This window comes from Canis lupus, chromosome 1 (genome assembly GCF_048164855.1).
Source record: "Canis lupus baileyi chromosome 1, mCanLup2.hap1, whole genome shotgun sequence".
Taxonomy (NCBI): domain Eukaryota; kingdom Metazoa; phylum Chordata; class Mammalia; order Carnivora; family Canidae; genus Canis; species Canis lupus.
The window spans coordinates 11,325,041-11,342,252 of NC_132838.1; the positions used below are offsets into that span (position 1 = coordinate 11,325,041).

Below are 17,212 nucleotides of genomic sequence, written 5' to 3' on the forward strand. Positions count from 1 at the left end.
TGTGTGTGTGTGTGTGTGTGTTGTGTTAAGTTGTATATATGTGATGAAACTGCAGGAGGTAGAGCTCTTCAGGTCAAAGAGTCTAAACTTTACTTTGTAGGATGAATAATTTCCAGGATCTAAGGTATAGTTTGGTGATCATAGTTAATAATTGCATATCTTATACTTGAAACTTGCTGAGAATTTTTTTTTTTTTTTTTTGGCTTTTAAAAGACTATTGGGGAAACGTACAGGGGTGGGGACCATCCGTGGAGACCTCTCCGGACGCTGTCCTCCATCTCGCTGGGCAGTAGCCATCCCCAGGGGCCCCTGCTCAGAAGCATCTGACCTGGGGGCAGGAGGAGAGTGGGAGGACCTGGACAGGGCCTCCCAGCACCCCATGGGCCCTCCAATCCCAGCCTGGAAACCACAGCTTCATCACTTCCAGTTTTGGCGGGGGGCCTCGTCTGTGCCTCCTGGAGGGGCCCAGCCTGGGGGTGGCCACTACTCCCCCACCCCGCGCTGCTGCTGCTCCTGCTCCTGCTCCAGGTTCCGCCGGATGCCGTTGACGAAGTTGCTCTGGTCATGGGGGATGAGGCCAATGAAGATCTTCTTCTCCGACGAGTACAGGAGCATGAGCACGCGCACCTTGCACGATGCCTTGTAGGAAAAGTGCACGCAGCTGGCAAAGCCATTGTCCACCATCCGGCACAGGCTGTTCAGCGTCTCCAGGTCCTTGGTGAAGTGGAACTGGACCAGGCGCGAGTTCCAAAACTGTGGTACCAGGTGGTCAGCAGCTGCTGTGGGATGAGCTGCATGTACAGCTTCCTTGGCCACTGCTCAGTCCTCAGGATCTCCCCTGGGTTCACGTAGACATGCGATGGCAGCCACCTCTTGGACCCACTGTTGGGCTCAGGCCTGGGCTCCTGCCACTCCATGACTCCACTCCACGCTAGGAGCTTGTTGTTGACGATCTGGGCCCGGCCCCCGACACCACCAGGGCCCACTGCCTGTTTGCGCGTGGTGATGACCTGCCGGATGGCCTTGAGGAAACCGCTCTGGTCGTAGGGGATGAGGCCCGTGAAGATCTTCTTGGACGAGTACAGGAGCATGAGTAGCGCACCTCGCAGGGGAGATGTGGGGAAAGAGCACACGCCCCGCGAAGCCGTTGCCCATCAGCCCATCACCGGCAGAGCCCCTTGAGAGAGTCGCAGTCTCCCCCACAAGGGGCCACTTGGAACTCCTTTGCACCCTCCCCCTTCCCTCCCTCTGCTCAGAAGTAGCTGGCATGGTAGAAACCCGTTTCCTCCTCTCCAAAGGAGAGAACACTACACACACCGCAGATAGTTTGAGAAGATTAAATCTCATTCATTGTGTGCATAGCACTTTATACACAACAAATGTTAACTTCTCTCCCTTTCTTTGCTTTGTAGAAAGCTCTCATGTTCCCATCCCCAGAGTAGTGCTCTCTTCAGGGGGAATATCCTCTCATTCTTTGATATTCTTTCCATTTGCTCTGATCTGGCTTTTTTTTTTTTTTGTCAATGCTATTTATATATGGTGACTCTTGGAAGTGAATATGACATATCTTCATTCATCAAATATATATTCTTTTCAACAAATATATATTTCAGCTTCTACTATGTGTCAAACAAAACCTGGGTGAGACAAATGGTGCTTCAGACTGAAGAGTTTACAAGAGGAAACTTGCATAAACATCTAGAACATTCACCCAGGTCGTGTTGATCACACTCTCCTGTGATAGACTCTGGGACCACAGGGGTGGCCTCTGCCCTCTGAGGCACAGCGGGCAGCTGGTAACCTTCCATGTGGCTTCCAGGGAGCTGGTGCTATAAGACCGTTAGTGCCACATCCCACCCTGACATGTCCATGGGCCCCGCAGGTTGTGTTTATCACACTTATGGTTAACTTGGCCAAATTTTAGGACACTGTACAACCACATTATGTCCCTTGACACCCATCCTCGAAGGCTAGTGAGATCTTTTTAGCTATGAGTGTGAAATTCCCTTCCTGCTTCAGGTATGTCTGATCCACGTAGAATGGGTACAGCACACATTGAATGAAAGATTCTGCCTGCTTGGTTGGTGATTGCTGGGGACAGAAATTAAAGGAATTGAAGATGCTGAAAAAAAAAATATGAAGCGTTCTCACCACACAAATACACACTCACAACGTAGTAACTCTGTGAAGTGATGGATGTGTTAATTAACTTGGTTGTGACAATCACACCAAAATGCATCCAGATATGAAATCATCACATCATACAATCTGAATTATGTAATTTTTATATGTTAATCGTACATCAATAAAGCTGGAAAAAATAAAGGTGTATTTCTATGTAAAAATGAACAACAACAACAAAAAAACGTTTTAGGGTTCATTCAGTGTTTTGTTGTGTAAAAGATGTATTGCATTAACAGCCATTTGTTGTTGTTTCAATGTAGTATATTTGCTTGACTCCTTAGTTGCTTTCTTCTGAAAGTGAATTCTCAAAATTCTTAATTGGTAAAAAACATAGTTAACACCTACCTTATGAGATTTTTTAATCTAAATATTTGCTCATATTTTTCATTATTTGGCATAGTGTCTGGTAGTACAAGAAACTTAATATAGCTGGGGGCAAACAAATGCTCAGGAATGCTGTTACTAGCAGCATGTTATCAGAAGCTCCAGCTTTCATATATCTCCAGCCACCACTTACTTGGCTGAACCATCAACACCACCATGCTTGAAAGCTTGAGAGTTACTGTCCTAACTGCTGAGGAATTTTTTTCTCCTGACTCTTCTCTCTGTTCTCTGCTTTATTGTTCACTTCTGCATGTGGTTTTTGCTTAGTTTTTCCAGCCCTGATGTAGAACCATCTAATTTGCTTCTGGCTCTCACACTTTGGTTCTATCCTTACTTTTCAGACTGGGATGCTTCTTTAGGCTTCTTGCCTTAAAATGAAATCCAAAAGTAATGACTATATGCTTTTCCCTTTTAATAGGGACAGGAAAAAGCCTGGGTAAGGGCTCAGATCACATAAATGCTGATGTGCTGAACATCTCAAATAAAATGTACCTACTTGGATTCCAAAGAAATTCAAAAACCTTTACAAGGATGAAGACTCAACAAAAGATCCCAATTCACATATATCATTGTATCCTTTATTGTCAAGAATTTGTATTCCAAACAACTTCTTATGGAGCTAGAAGAGGAGTTTATATCAGAGAAAAAAAATGGAATTAAACTAAAATTATTTGATTTCTTAATGTAGTATAATCATATTTTCAAAGAAAATACTTGTTTAAACAGCTAGATCTCAATTAAATTCATATGTTTCTTTCAAATTCAAAACTTTTGAGTTGATCTACAAGGCAGCTTTGACTTCATTTATAAGACATGGTACAAATAATGTATTTAGATAACTGCAGATGTGATTCTTTTTCTTTGTTCATTATTTTCAAGATCTCTAGGTATGTGGGGCATGATGTAAAAGAGAAAGTGAATATAACTTAATGAAAATAAATGTTCTAATGGCTCTTTTTGACACAAAGGTTATAAGAGGTAAAGATATACAGAATACAGTGAGAGCACTTATAGAAAAATTATAAGTTGAGAGCCAAGAAAATTTCCCTCACGATGAATTTGCATTGTATAACATGCATACATGTGTCAAATAATTTAAGATAATGAGGACAATGGTGCTTCAAGAATTCTTATTTTTCCAGAAAGAACAAAACTTTTAATTTGAAACTATTATATCACTTTTCCATCCTCTTGTGCTATATTAACCTTTAAAAATTATCATATAAAATGAAATATCCTTTTATGCAACTGAAATGGTTTAATTTTATCTCCTTTTATGAAAACCATGGTTATTATTTTTAAGTGATTTTAACCCACAAATACCTTTAAAATATTGGGAAGGAACCATTTGATTTTCAGATTAATAACACATTTGAATACCTCCTTGAACACATCTAGAATATCCCCCATATCTTCCTTCATATAACATGTTTCAGCCATTGTCTTATGATCTCTACAATTTATCAAAAAATGAAAAGATGCATGTTGTTCCAAAACTGGAAAAATAAGTACTTCTAGTCTGTTTATGCTCTTAATACATAACCTATAACTGAATATCCCAACTGAAGGAATTTTGATAACAAAGTGTCTTAGCTAAAGTAATTTTGATAATGTTCCTTCTTTACTTTTTTATTAAAGAGTAAAATTGGGTTCAATGGCTGTGTTTTGCTTTGTCTTTTGTGATCTTTTTTTCCATTGAATTCTTATCCCCTATTTGCAACAAGGAGGATGTTCTTGGAAAATGATGCTGAATTCAACATGCGCTAATGGTATCAGCTGATAGGATGGCTGTTCTTTTCATCTGACAAGAGGAGAAAGCTTGAAAAAATCTCAACCTCCTACTTTCAAGTTCTGTAGAAAAACATTTTTTTAGAATAATAACTAAGACAGTATTATGTAAAAAATAACAGAACAATTATCAAAGCATTACGTTTTTCTGTCTACCTAGGCAGACATATCTTCCCTTCTAGGACTCAGTTGAAATAATAATTTTTCTTTAATATGCGCATTCCTGGACTTCGATTCTGAGAGAACCTCTGTTTTAATGTTGGCCTCAAGCCATCTAATTCAGTTACTCCTTTTCTTATGTAAGAGTCTTCTATTTTTGTAATCTAGCAAAATCAACATGCTATAAACCAATACTAGCATGGAGAAATACTCACATATTTCTTAATTATAGATGAGATTGTCCTAAGTTTTTACTTTGGAAAAAGGAAAACATTAAGTTATTGTATTTTTCACTATTAATAAACAGTTGTATTTGCAAATCTTAATCACACTTGAAGTTTAAACTTTTAAAATTTATAATTAATTTGGTTACAAGAAGGATTATCAGACTCGCATAAAACCAAAACAAAAAACTCTCTGTATATTTGAACGTTATTATTTACCACTGCTGAATTATCTATTGCAACTTGGCCTTATTCATACTACACTCCTCTGTTTTCTGTTGCATTTCAGAAAATGAGCTGGGACTTCACCTCTCAGAATCTCCTTCTCTACATGTTCCAGGTCACTTTTTGCCAACACAAGAAACACATGATATTTGGAAGGTATAGAAAAAAGAGAGGTCATTGTTCTCTGTGTGAAATTACAGGCAGACTCTTCTGCAGGCATGGGATTCCCAGCAGCTTCTTGGTAAGCATTTGCGAAATACTCACTTTGTTATTACAGGATGAGTGAAAGAGATAGTGGGAGCTTGAGAGTTTTCTGAAAACTGAAGCAGTTTTCTTGTGGTCTCCTTAGAACTTTACTTTTTTTTGAGAGAGAGAGTGAGAGAGAAAAAGAGAGAGAGTGTGTGTGTGCATACATGAGTTGGGGTGAGGCAGAGGAAGAGGTAGAGAGAGAATCTTAAGCAGGCTCCACCTCAGCAGGGAGCACAACAATGGGCTTGATCTCATGACGCTGAGGTCATGACCCGAGCTAAAATCAAGAGTGAGATGCTTAACCAACTAAGCCACCTATGATCTCTCAGAACTACACATTTTAAATATATTTGGCTGTGAAGTTAAAATTCCTTACTGATAGTCTATGACTGTCAGTTTTGTTTGGTCCAAGGCAAGAGAAGACTCTCAAACTGTCCCTGACTGCCTTACAAGCTTATGTGCCATTTGGGCTGCTTGATTCACCTAAGAAAATGGTGATTATAGGAATGGTCTGTGGCAGATACTGATTCTATAGGGAGGCTTTGATGAGTTCATGAGATTCTCTATCATTGATTTGCTACGTCAGGATTCTCAAGACCACCCACATGTTTCATGCTTCAAAACATGGATTCATACTATTCGGTATATATTTGTACTCACAGGTAAGATCTATTATGATGCCACAGTAAGGATATGCCAGTGGACCAGTAAGGGACAAGGTAGAGGTGGAGTCAGTTGGGGTCTGGAAAAATCCATGTATAGGAGTCCTATGCTTTCTCACACCCCTTGGTAGGCTCATAAAGAACCTGTTTTGTTTTGTTTTGTTTTGTTTTGTTTTGTTTTATTTTGTTTTAATCAACAGTATGCATCAATACATGTGTGCTATATTTCCCTGTTGAGACTCAATTCCCTGGGTTTTACTGAGTACTGTGCATGTAAAGACTTTCCATCAAAATTTCAGACTCCCAGAAGGAAATAAAATATTCACAGTTTACAGAAACACTCTGGATAGGCTAGTGCCATTCTGTAAGAGAGCCCTTCTAAAGATCAGGCTTGTATATGTTTTCCAGCAAACACATGTACAGATAATTGAATATACACAAATATCTGCAAATATCTATTATCTCATGAAAACATGGTTCCCAGATGATTATTGATCTCTGGTAGAAATGGAACCCTTTATCAAGGGGTACCAAGAAGCTGTGCCACCTGAGTTGCCTATCATGGAACTGATGTGGACATGTGTAGTAGTAACACAAGGTAGTTCAGATTTTAGTTAGTTCTGAAGGACAGAAGTACAAAGAAAGTCTTTAGGTCATTATGGTAACCATGTCTATTATATTAAACCCTATCCCTGAACTCATACCTATAGCATCAAAGGGAGATCACTTGACCAATTGACTCTGGAAGAAGGTATTTTTTTTCCTGGTTTGCCAATGATTCTACACATGAAAGTGAGAAGCTAGAGAATTATAACTTTACCTGGTCATGGCTCTGAAACACAGTAACACGGAAAATTCTGTTAGCAAGCAAAACTTGAACTTATGGGCAGAAATTTCCCCTTTATCTGGAAGAATGTATGGAAGAAGTATAAATTAATGCTAATTTTTAAAATCTTTTTTGCGGTATGATTAACAGACAATAAACTGTATGTATCCGTGAAACGCAATTCCATAAATTCATGTGAAATACTTGTGAATCTGTCACAAGAATGTGAACATAGCTATCACCGTCAAATACTTCCATGTGGCCTTTTATGAATTTTCTTCTCCATCTTTCCCCAAACTCCCCTCCTAGAAAATCTCTGATCTGTTATTTGTCACTATAAATTAGTTTTCAATTTGAAATGTTTCCTATAAATGAAATCACATTGTATACACCCTTTTTTGGCCTGTCTTTTCTTCACTAATCATAATTATTTAGACTATTGTATGTTTCAATGATTAATTCCTTTTTTCTGCATTGTATGTTATTTTGTATATACCACAATTTACTTTTTTATTGATTAATGCATATTGAGTTATTTCTTGACTTATTTCTGCAAACACAACTGCTACAAATATTCATGTATAAAATTGTATGGGCATGTGATTTCTTTTCTATTGGACTATAAGCTTAAAGGTGGAATGGCTCCATCATACATTAAGAGATTTAATTTTTGTGATAAACTTGTGTGTCAACTTGAATGGATCACAGGATGACCAGAAATTGAGTTAAGCATTATTTCTGGGTGTCTGTGAGGATATTTCTGGAGAGGTTAGCATTTGCATCAGTCATTTGAGGAAGCAGATCACCTTCACCAATGTGGGTGGCCATGATCCAATCCATAGAGGGCCTGAATAGAATGGGATTCAAATAGAAAATTGAATAGTGGGAGACATTTAGGTTATTTTTTAATCTTTTTTGTATAATATTGAAAATCATCAGTCCTTGTTAAAGCAATTTCTTTTCATTAAAATAATGTGGAAGATAAAAAGTTTCATATAATTCTTTTCATATAAATTAATTACATGATCTCATGATCACAAAGTTGAGGGGAGTGGTCAGTCTATGAAGGATAAGAGTAAAGAATTCATGAAACTCAGTTCTCTATTTCTCATAAGTATTCAAAGAAAGAAAGAGTGCTTAGTTTGAACCTACGATAACTGAATTTAAAGTCTACATTTTTAAAGTGATAACAAGCATTAGAGAAGGTACAGATAGTCCTGGGGGTCATGGAATGGAAGTATTATGTACAGGGATTTAAACCAGCCCTAAGAATCTGTAGCAATTAGAAAAGCAGTTAAAAAAGATAAATTCATTTACTTTTACTTTGTGCTGTAGTTTGATTTGTTGTAGTTTTTTTCTTTCTTATATTAATATTGTCTCACTCCATTCAGTTTAATGAATGACATTTAAAATGCTGTGCTATTCCAATAGGTGTAACTTGGATATAAGGATCGACCCCTCAATAACAGCTTCTCTGCTAATTATTTAATAACAACAGCATATCGGTTCAATTATATAATATAAACACAAGCCTAAAAGAGCAAACTCAGATGCATTTTCAAGAAACATGAAGCTTCTTTTATCAAAAGACTCAATATATCCCCTAGAGTCAACCACAACAAGGATTTGCTATTGCAGCTCAACTGCTTTCTCTACAGCCAAATTATGTTTTTAGGAAACATGTATAGTAATGGTTAAGAATCAGCCACCTGATAATGACAGGAATTTTCTTCATTGGTTTCATCACCTCCGATAAACATTTAAATTTTAAGATAAAGCAAATTTACAAAGGATTTCAAGTGTATGTGTTGCTTGATAACTGTAAAAAGGACCTACCATCTACCTCACACATTAATGAGCACAATACCGTGTCTACTGGGAAAAAAAGTTTTCTTAGTATCATACCTTAATAAAAGGTATTTTCATTCTGTATGAAAAGATAACTTACAGAATGAGAGAATATATTTGTAAACCACACATCTCATCAGAGGTAATATCCAAAATATGTAAGAAACTTATACAACTCAATAGCAAAAAAAAAAAAAAAAATCAAATAACCCAATTAAAATATCAGCAAAGAACTTGAATAGACATTACTCTAAAGAAGACCTTCAAATGGCCAAAGGTCATATTAAAAGATGCTTAACATCAACAATTATAAGTGAAATACAAATCAAGACTACAATGAGATATGACTTCACACCTGTCAGGAAGGCTGTCATCAAAAAAAATCAAAAGATAAAACGTTGCTGAGATCTGAAAAGATCAGAACCCTTGTACTCTGTTAGTGGGAATTTCAAATAGTGACACAACTATGGAGAAACAGTATGGAGTTTCCCTTAAAAGATTAAAAATGGAACTATTGTATAATCCAGCAAACCCACTTCTGAGTATATATACAAAAGAACCAGGATCTTGAAGAGATATCTGTATTCCCATGTTTATAGCAGCATTATTTACAATAGTCAAGATACGGAAATAACCTAAATACCTATTAACAGATTAATGGATAAAGAAATGTGGTATATGTATATAATCAAGTATTATTCAGCTTTTAACAAGAAAGAAATCCTACTATTTGTGACAATATGGATGGACCTGAAGGACATTATGCTAAGTGAAATAAGCCATTTACAGAAAAGATAATTACTATGTGATTCCACTTATATAACGTATCTAAAATATTAACCTTGTAGAAGCAGAGGACACAATTGTGGTTGCCAGGGCCCTGGGGTTGTGGGAAGTGGAGAGTTGATCAGTGGGTACAACATTTCAGTTACAATAGATGAATAAATTCTATACGTATGTTGTTGTATAACATAGTGACTATAAATAATATGGTATTGTATACTTCAAAGTTTGTTAAGAGGGTTGATTTCATATTGTTTTTACCACAAAACAAAAGGAAAAAAAAAGAACCAAAAAACACTAAGAAAGAAACAAAAACGAAGGAATTTAGATTTTGGGAGATGTTGGATAGGCCCATTGCCTTCTTTAGGTGATGGTATCACAGGTGGGTGCACACGTCCAAACTCATCAAGTTGTATATATTAAAAATGCATAATCCTTTGTATATCAGTTAAATGCCAGTAAATCTGGAGGCAAATAACAAAACAAAAATTTGCATATAAGAAAATCAAATTAGCATTGTGCCTTGCTTTCCTACTAATTCTATTAGGTGATATTTTCCCTTTTTCTTCTCTTTCTTCAGTTATGAATGTTATTTAAATAAGCAAAGCATTAGTGAATTCTACAAAGGAATTGTTCCTTTTAGCCTAATTCAAAACTGAAGTAAGTCTTTTGGAAAACACCCTGAGAAAGAGTTATTTTTTTAGAAAACAGAACTGCATGAAATCTTTCTGACGGGGTGACGAAGTTGACTGCATTTTAGAATAATATCTAAACGTATTTTTTAATCTGTATCCCTAAATAGCAAATTAAACTTCTTACAATCAACACATAACAAGATGTCTTATTTCTGAAAATATTCAATAATGTTTTATATTTGAGGCTTTCAGACATGAGGAAGGAGTGTTCTTTATCCACGATTAATTAAAGACCTGTCTAGACTTTTCTATAGAGCTGGTGGACAAATTCACTAGAGGTTATATTCATGAAGAAATGTGTTTCTAAGGGCCCTTTTAGTGTTTTGTTTTAATCCTATGATAAACAAAACATATTGTTTGAAATACATTATTAAACAATCTGCTTACATATTTACAAAATTAGAAAAAAATAGAAACTGGCTTTATATTTCCACATATGAAATTATTTCTTGTAAAATATCAAGTACATGGAGTTTTTTTCTGTTAGTTTTTTTAAAAAAGAATGCATCTGAATAATTGTTTTTTTCTCTAAAGAAAGTTCTTTAAATCAAATTCAACTATAATCACGATTACTTTATTTAAATCAAACTATTTTATAGATGAAGAAAACTAATGTCAGGAAAGGCAAGTTGATTAAAATCATCGTTTATTATTGACGTAAGAGAGATTAGAATCTTGGATAAGCATCATCCTATCCTCCTACTGTGCTACTGCAGTTCTATGAGATAAGTAGATTTTAATATCTGACTGCTTAATTATTTAAAAAGCCTTAGAATTCTTTCCTCAACTATCTCATTAAGTAATATGGTCAAAACAGAAGTTAAAACACGTCAAAATGCTTTTAAAACTAGGGCACTTGCCACATGTCTTAAATTAGCCTACCATTAGTGAGACAAGATCCTTGATTAAACCAAAAATTCCTGTCGGGGCAGGCTTGGATTTCCTCACAATGAAAACGAACAGTGATTCCACCAAATCTTTCCATTATACCTGTCATCTGACTTCAATATATCACCTTCATCTTTAAATAATCTTAACTCACCCAACCTTCTCCTAAGTACTTAGAATAAGTTTTCAAAAATGAATCCTTTAAAAGATTATTTAGATGGAAAGTCTTGCTTTCACCTTTCACTTTTGGGTTATAAATTACACTTATACATCTTAGCAGTGGCATCAGATTAATGATATATTAGAAAGGCAAGTAATCAGCACGATATTTCCTTAATAATGTATTCTCTCAAATCATCAACATCATAGCATTACAAGATATTATATCAACAGTGGTTTCCACTAGCCTATCATCTACGCCAGTGCACAGCACTCCACTGGTAGCCATGCTTATAAATTCTTAGCTGCCACTTTAATACAGAGTATTAACTTAATGCTGCCATGAGGTAGCTAAAGAAATGGATTTTTTTCTCCTATTACTCATTGTCACTGGAGGTGAAACTCATTGAAAGTCTGGATGCAACTGAGGTATAGTGAGACTTCTAAGCATGCAAAGCCCTAGCACTTTAGAAACTTAGTCTTTGCTTTGAACTACACTTTGACTTTGGCAGAAAGGTCTTCCTTCAGAAATCATGTGGGTATGTATTTCTTGCTAAAGGGAAATAAGTCTTTAATATACTTTTAGGAAATATAACAATATTTTAAGCATTTTAAGGGTGCTGTTTTTATGCAGATGTGCAAGCATTTTTGAAAAAAATGTAAAAGCAAAAAACATTGAAATCAATGTTACTGACTTTTATTACTCAACTCCTTGCACATTTAGTAGTTTTTATGCCAAAGACTAATAAGTAGAGTTCTCAAATGCAACATTTTTGCGCCATCTTTTTTTACTCACTTAAGTCACTTCTAAGATACAGATTTTCCCTAAAGCACTATTGCTACTTTTCTTCTAAATTTTTGCCTCTTTCTAAAATTCATGCATTTTTTATATGTCCTAAACTCTCAATAGCCTAGTTCTTAAACTAACACATAAGAAATTACAAAAAGGCTAATTTAATATTTTTGCTAAGGGACATGTATATTCTAATGTTCTCTGGATATACTGCCTCATTTTCAAATAGGGAAAACAATATACCTTCCATTTTTTTATATATTTGACATGTATATTTTTTCACTCTCTATACATAAATGTTAAATATATTCTCCATATATGTTCTCCACATCTATTTGCATATGTTTGTATATATCACATATAATAATTTATAATGTAAATAATATAATTATATACACACACATATATATGTGTATGTGCATTTTTCAAAATTGTCATGCCTGTACTTGACACTTGAACATGTGGAATGTAAAACAATAACTTTTAATTCATCTCCTAATACAAATATCAGTATTGATCATGGGCCTATTATGATTTGTTTAGCATAATGGATTGTATTTTTCTGTAACTTTTCATGTCTGATAATCTTTGGGTGGATGCTAGACATTTTAAATTTTAACTTACATAATATTTGTACATGCCTATAAATATTTTTGTGCTCTGTTCTGAAATGAAGTTATAGTTTGGTGCATTCAGCTCCTTTTTTAAAAGATGTAATAGGTGGGACAATATACGTTTAGTACAGGGCTAATTTTTCTGCAGCAGTGGGGCAAGGATTTTCTGAGTGTTTAACACATTGCCTTGGAAATTATAAGGTTTCCTGTCTGGCTAGTGGAAGTAATATTTATTGCTAGCCGTGTATGGATCCTATGCCCTGTTCCCTGCATTCCTTATGGAAGAAACAGTGTTCATGGGTTCTTTCAGATTTCACGGATTCTTTCTCAATAGAACTCTCCCTCTCTGATATATAGTCTCCTGTGAATTCTATTAACTTAATCCAGGGAGGACACTGAGCTACATACCGTCTGTGTTCTCTTCACTGCTGCTCAGAAATGCTCTTATGGAAGTAAGATTGAGCATCTATAGGATTCACCTCATTTGTTTCCCATCTCTCAGAAACCATTATTTATTTTTCCCTGATATCTAGTGTCTTGAAGTCACTATTTCAAAATATACTTTGTCAAAAAATTTTACTTGTTTCAAGATAATGTAAATCTTTTCCTTGTTACTCCATTTTCACCAATTTAATTAATACCTTTGTGCCTAAATTTTCTGTCCATAAATTCCAGATATACTTAATATATTCCTAGATATTTTCTAAGACTACTGATATAGTTAGTATGTGTAAAGCATATGCAATTTTATCTTATATTAAGTAAGGGCTCAGCATGTATTTATTTGTAATATCAAAGTGAAGAGGTATATATTATTTTCATTAGCATAGTTATATAGAGTGCTTTAAAATGTTTTAAGTACACATTAGAATATTATATATAAAATATTATGTTATAATATTTGTATACAGTATTTATTCATATATTGCATATAATTATATAAATATATGAAGAAAGAATGATTTTTTAAACACATATATGTTTTGTCAATGGATTAAGGATTCCTGAGTATATAAAAGTCATGACTATGCTTTGATCCAGAAGCTGCTAGTTCCTTCACCTCTTTGCATTAGCTTTCACATAGTTTGAACATGAGTCTTCCTCATAAAAAGCAGAGAAAAAAACTGCCACTACCAAAATTCCATAGGTTGATTTATTATCTTAGAGGATGAGGTAATCAACAATCTGTGTGATTTTATTAGCTTGAATCTATTGCATCAAATACAAAGCATTTTAATTTAGGTGTTTTGTTTAATGGGACTTTTGAATGTTTGTGTGCAGTATATCAGACACCGAAATTAATTATAAATGAATCTATTGAAATGGTTTTGACCAAGATTGGAATAGCAATGTTATTAAATAACTGAATCATTATTGGATTTAATGCCTTATGGTTATGATCTACATGTAAAAGAAATTTCAAATTAGTAAGTGCTGCATCATTTCATCATTGATTAGCACTTTTAGTTATATTCTGAGCTTTCAGAAAAGAAAAATGGATTGCAAATATAATTCATAATTTTTACACACCTTGTTATTAGAAAGCCTTTTATTTGGAAAAAAAATGCTTTAAAGAACCTAAAAAATCAAAATGTGCAGTTAAAAAAGCATGCTTTTTGCCAAGCCATTGGAATTTTTCTTGAAAGGGGAAGAAGACCAAACGTTTTAACTCATTTGATTTCAACACAATATGCTGAAGGGATATGTTATTGAGTTCCCTATATGTTATGATGTTCTTATATAAAATCATTATTAAAATAACTTACTTGACATACAAAATTATGTCTTGTATTAAAATACATGATTACATACATCATTAGAGACTATTCAGTCAAGATTAGAGTTTCTCATAATGAGGCGGGTTGCTGATGCATTCTGATATGTTCTGATATTCTGACATATTTTAAGCAATCTTTGACTTTAAATTCTCTTAAATTTCTATTAAAATAATTAGGATGGTAGGGAGAGATTTTGAAAACTCAAAAACAACTGAAAATAAATGCTTATAAGTAAGTTATTGCTACATCTTAGGAGACTTCCACTAAACAATATATTTGGAGTAATTCACTGGTGAGACTTAGGTGCATGTGGAGTAATTCACTGGTGGGACATTAGTAAGAATTTAGTAAGAATTAAATAAAACCATATAAAGTTGAGTTTACCCTAGTAAATCAAAATTGGTTGAACAGTTAATAATTAATTAGTATATTTCACCATGTAGACAAAAATAGAAGAGAAACCCCATAGAAGCATCTCAGTAGTTAGAGGGAAAAAAGGTGACAAAGTCCAAAATTCATTGATATTGACTTTTAGCAAAACAGGGACAGAATGTAACTAATTATCTAAGAAGACTTAAAAAACAAAAACAAAAACAAAAACCCTACACCAAATACATTTAAATAATTTCCCTTGTAATCTCAGCTGAGTGTAAAAATGTTCATTAGTAAGACATCTGGGTGGCTGAGTGGTTGAGCATCTGCCTGCGGCTCAGGGCGTGGTCCCGGGGTTCCGGGATCGAGTCCCACATCGAGCTTTCCACAGGATGCCTGCTTCTCCCTCTACCTATGTCTCTGCCTCTCTCTGTGTCTCTCATAAATAAATAAATAAAATCTTAAAAAAAAGAAAGAATGTCCATTAGTCTTTTATTAAACATTGTATTGGAGGCTCTAAGCAGTCTGATAAAGCAAAACAAAAACAAAAACAAACAAACAAAAAGAAGAGTGAAGATGGAAAGAAGAAATAAAATTACATTAATCATGTTGAAAAAACTGTGGACTAGAGAAAACAATAACAGAATATACAGAAGATTATATGGGATAAAAATAAAACTAAAAATTTCTTGATGTAATTTTGAAATAAAAATTAAAATTAGTATTGATATATTAACAAAGTTTAGAAAATACAATAAAATATATATGATAACCTCAAAAACTCTAAATATCCAGACATAAATAGGGTGGAATATATAAAAGAATATTTCCTAGAAAACACAGTAATATTGCAGAAATTAAAGAAAACTGAAATTAGAGTTTGTTCATAGGAAGACTCAAGATTGTGAAATTTTTGTTTTCTTTAATTTGATCTATATAAAATGTAATCTGAATTAAGATATTAATATGCATCATTCTGTAGAAATTGAGAATTTTATTCCAAAATTCATATAAAAATTCAGCAAGTCAAAAATTCGAGGACATATAATGTATGAAGCCATTCTAAAGCTCAATTTTTTGAAGTGATAATTGCACATCATAAATAAATAGAATGGAATAGAATCCCTAGCCAGGGTCAAAAATTATGTCTGATATATGACTGAATATACCAAATATGCATAGTTTTAATTACTTTTATTATTTAAATTTGTGAAGGCATATTTTATTGCTCAGATATGATTTATCTTGTTGAATGTTCCATGAGACTTTGAGGAGAATGTGTATTTAGCTATTGGTACATGGAATATTGTGTAAATTTCATCAAGATAATTGAAAGTGCTATTGAGGTCAATTAAACCACTACCGACTTTCTGCCTATTTAATGTCCTTATGAAGGAACTGGTATAATTTTCATTTTTTATAAAAATAATCCTGACATTGAGCTTCCCTGGGGGCTCAGCAGTTTAGCCCAGGCGGTGATCCTGGAGTCCTGGGATCAAGTTCTGCAGTGGGCTCCCTGCATGGAGCCTGCTTCTCCCTCTACCTGTGTCTCTGCCTCTCTCTCTCTCTCTCTGTGTGTTTCTCATGAATAAATAAATAAAATATTTTTAAAAAATAACCCTGAAATGTCCATAAATTAACTAAGATCGTGCAATAAGAAATTGCTAAAATTTCAACTTTTTGTATGCATGCATTCACCATTCCCAATGCCACATTTCAGGCAAAGTTGCCTCTCAATATTGAGAAATGCATAATCCTCAGTAAAATGGCTAAAAATCATACTAAAAAACTAAAAGCAACTCCACTTCTGGGTATAGATCCAAAGAAATGAAAACAGGATATTGAAAAAATAGATATACACTCATGTTTATTGCAATATTACTCACAATAGCCATCATATGGAAACAACCTAAGTGTCCATTAATGAGCGAGTGAATAAAGATGTTTACACACACACACACACACACACGCATGCACACTCACACACCAGAATACTATTAAGTCATGAGAAAGTAGGAAATCCTTCCATTTGTGACAACATGGATGGAACTTGAGGGCAATATGCTAAATGGAGTAAGTAAGATAAATACAAATATTGTATGGCATCAGTTATACACAGAATTTTGAAAAGTCAGGGTGCCTGGTTGGCTCAGTGGTTAAGCATCTGCCTTTGGCTCAGGGTGTGATCCTGGGGTCGGGATTGAGTCCCACACTAAGCTTCCTGCTGGGAGCCTGCTTCTCCCTTTGCCTGTGTCTCTGCCTCTCTGTGTGTCTTTCATGAATAAATAAATAAAATCTTTAGAAAAATAGAATTTTGAAAAGTCAAACTCATAAAAACAGAGAATGGTGATTATGGGGGACAAGGATCAGGGGAAATTGGGAAGCTATTTAAGGGTAAACACTGCAACTAATTAATAAATAAATATTGGAGATCTAATGTGCAGCATAGTGAATATAGACAATAAATACTGTATTCTATACTTCACAGTTGCTAAGAGACTATATTTTAACTGTTCTTGTCACAAAAGTTAGATGATTATTATATGACATGATAAGGTGTTAGGTAACACCATGCAGGTAA

At 34.6% G+C, this 17,212-nt stretch overlaps 1 pseudogene; it reads right to left on the reverse strand.

Moving 5' to 3' along the window:
• Positions 1–221: 221 nt before the first annotated feature.
• On the reverse strand, positions 222–2,726 carry LOC140617003 (prostate tumor-overexpressed gene 1 protein homolog; annotated as a pseudogene).
• Between the last annotated feature and the right edge of the window lie 14,486 nt (positions 2,727–17,212).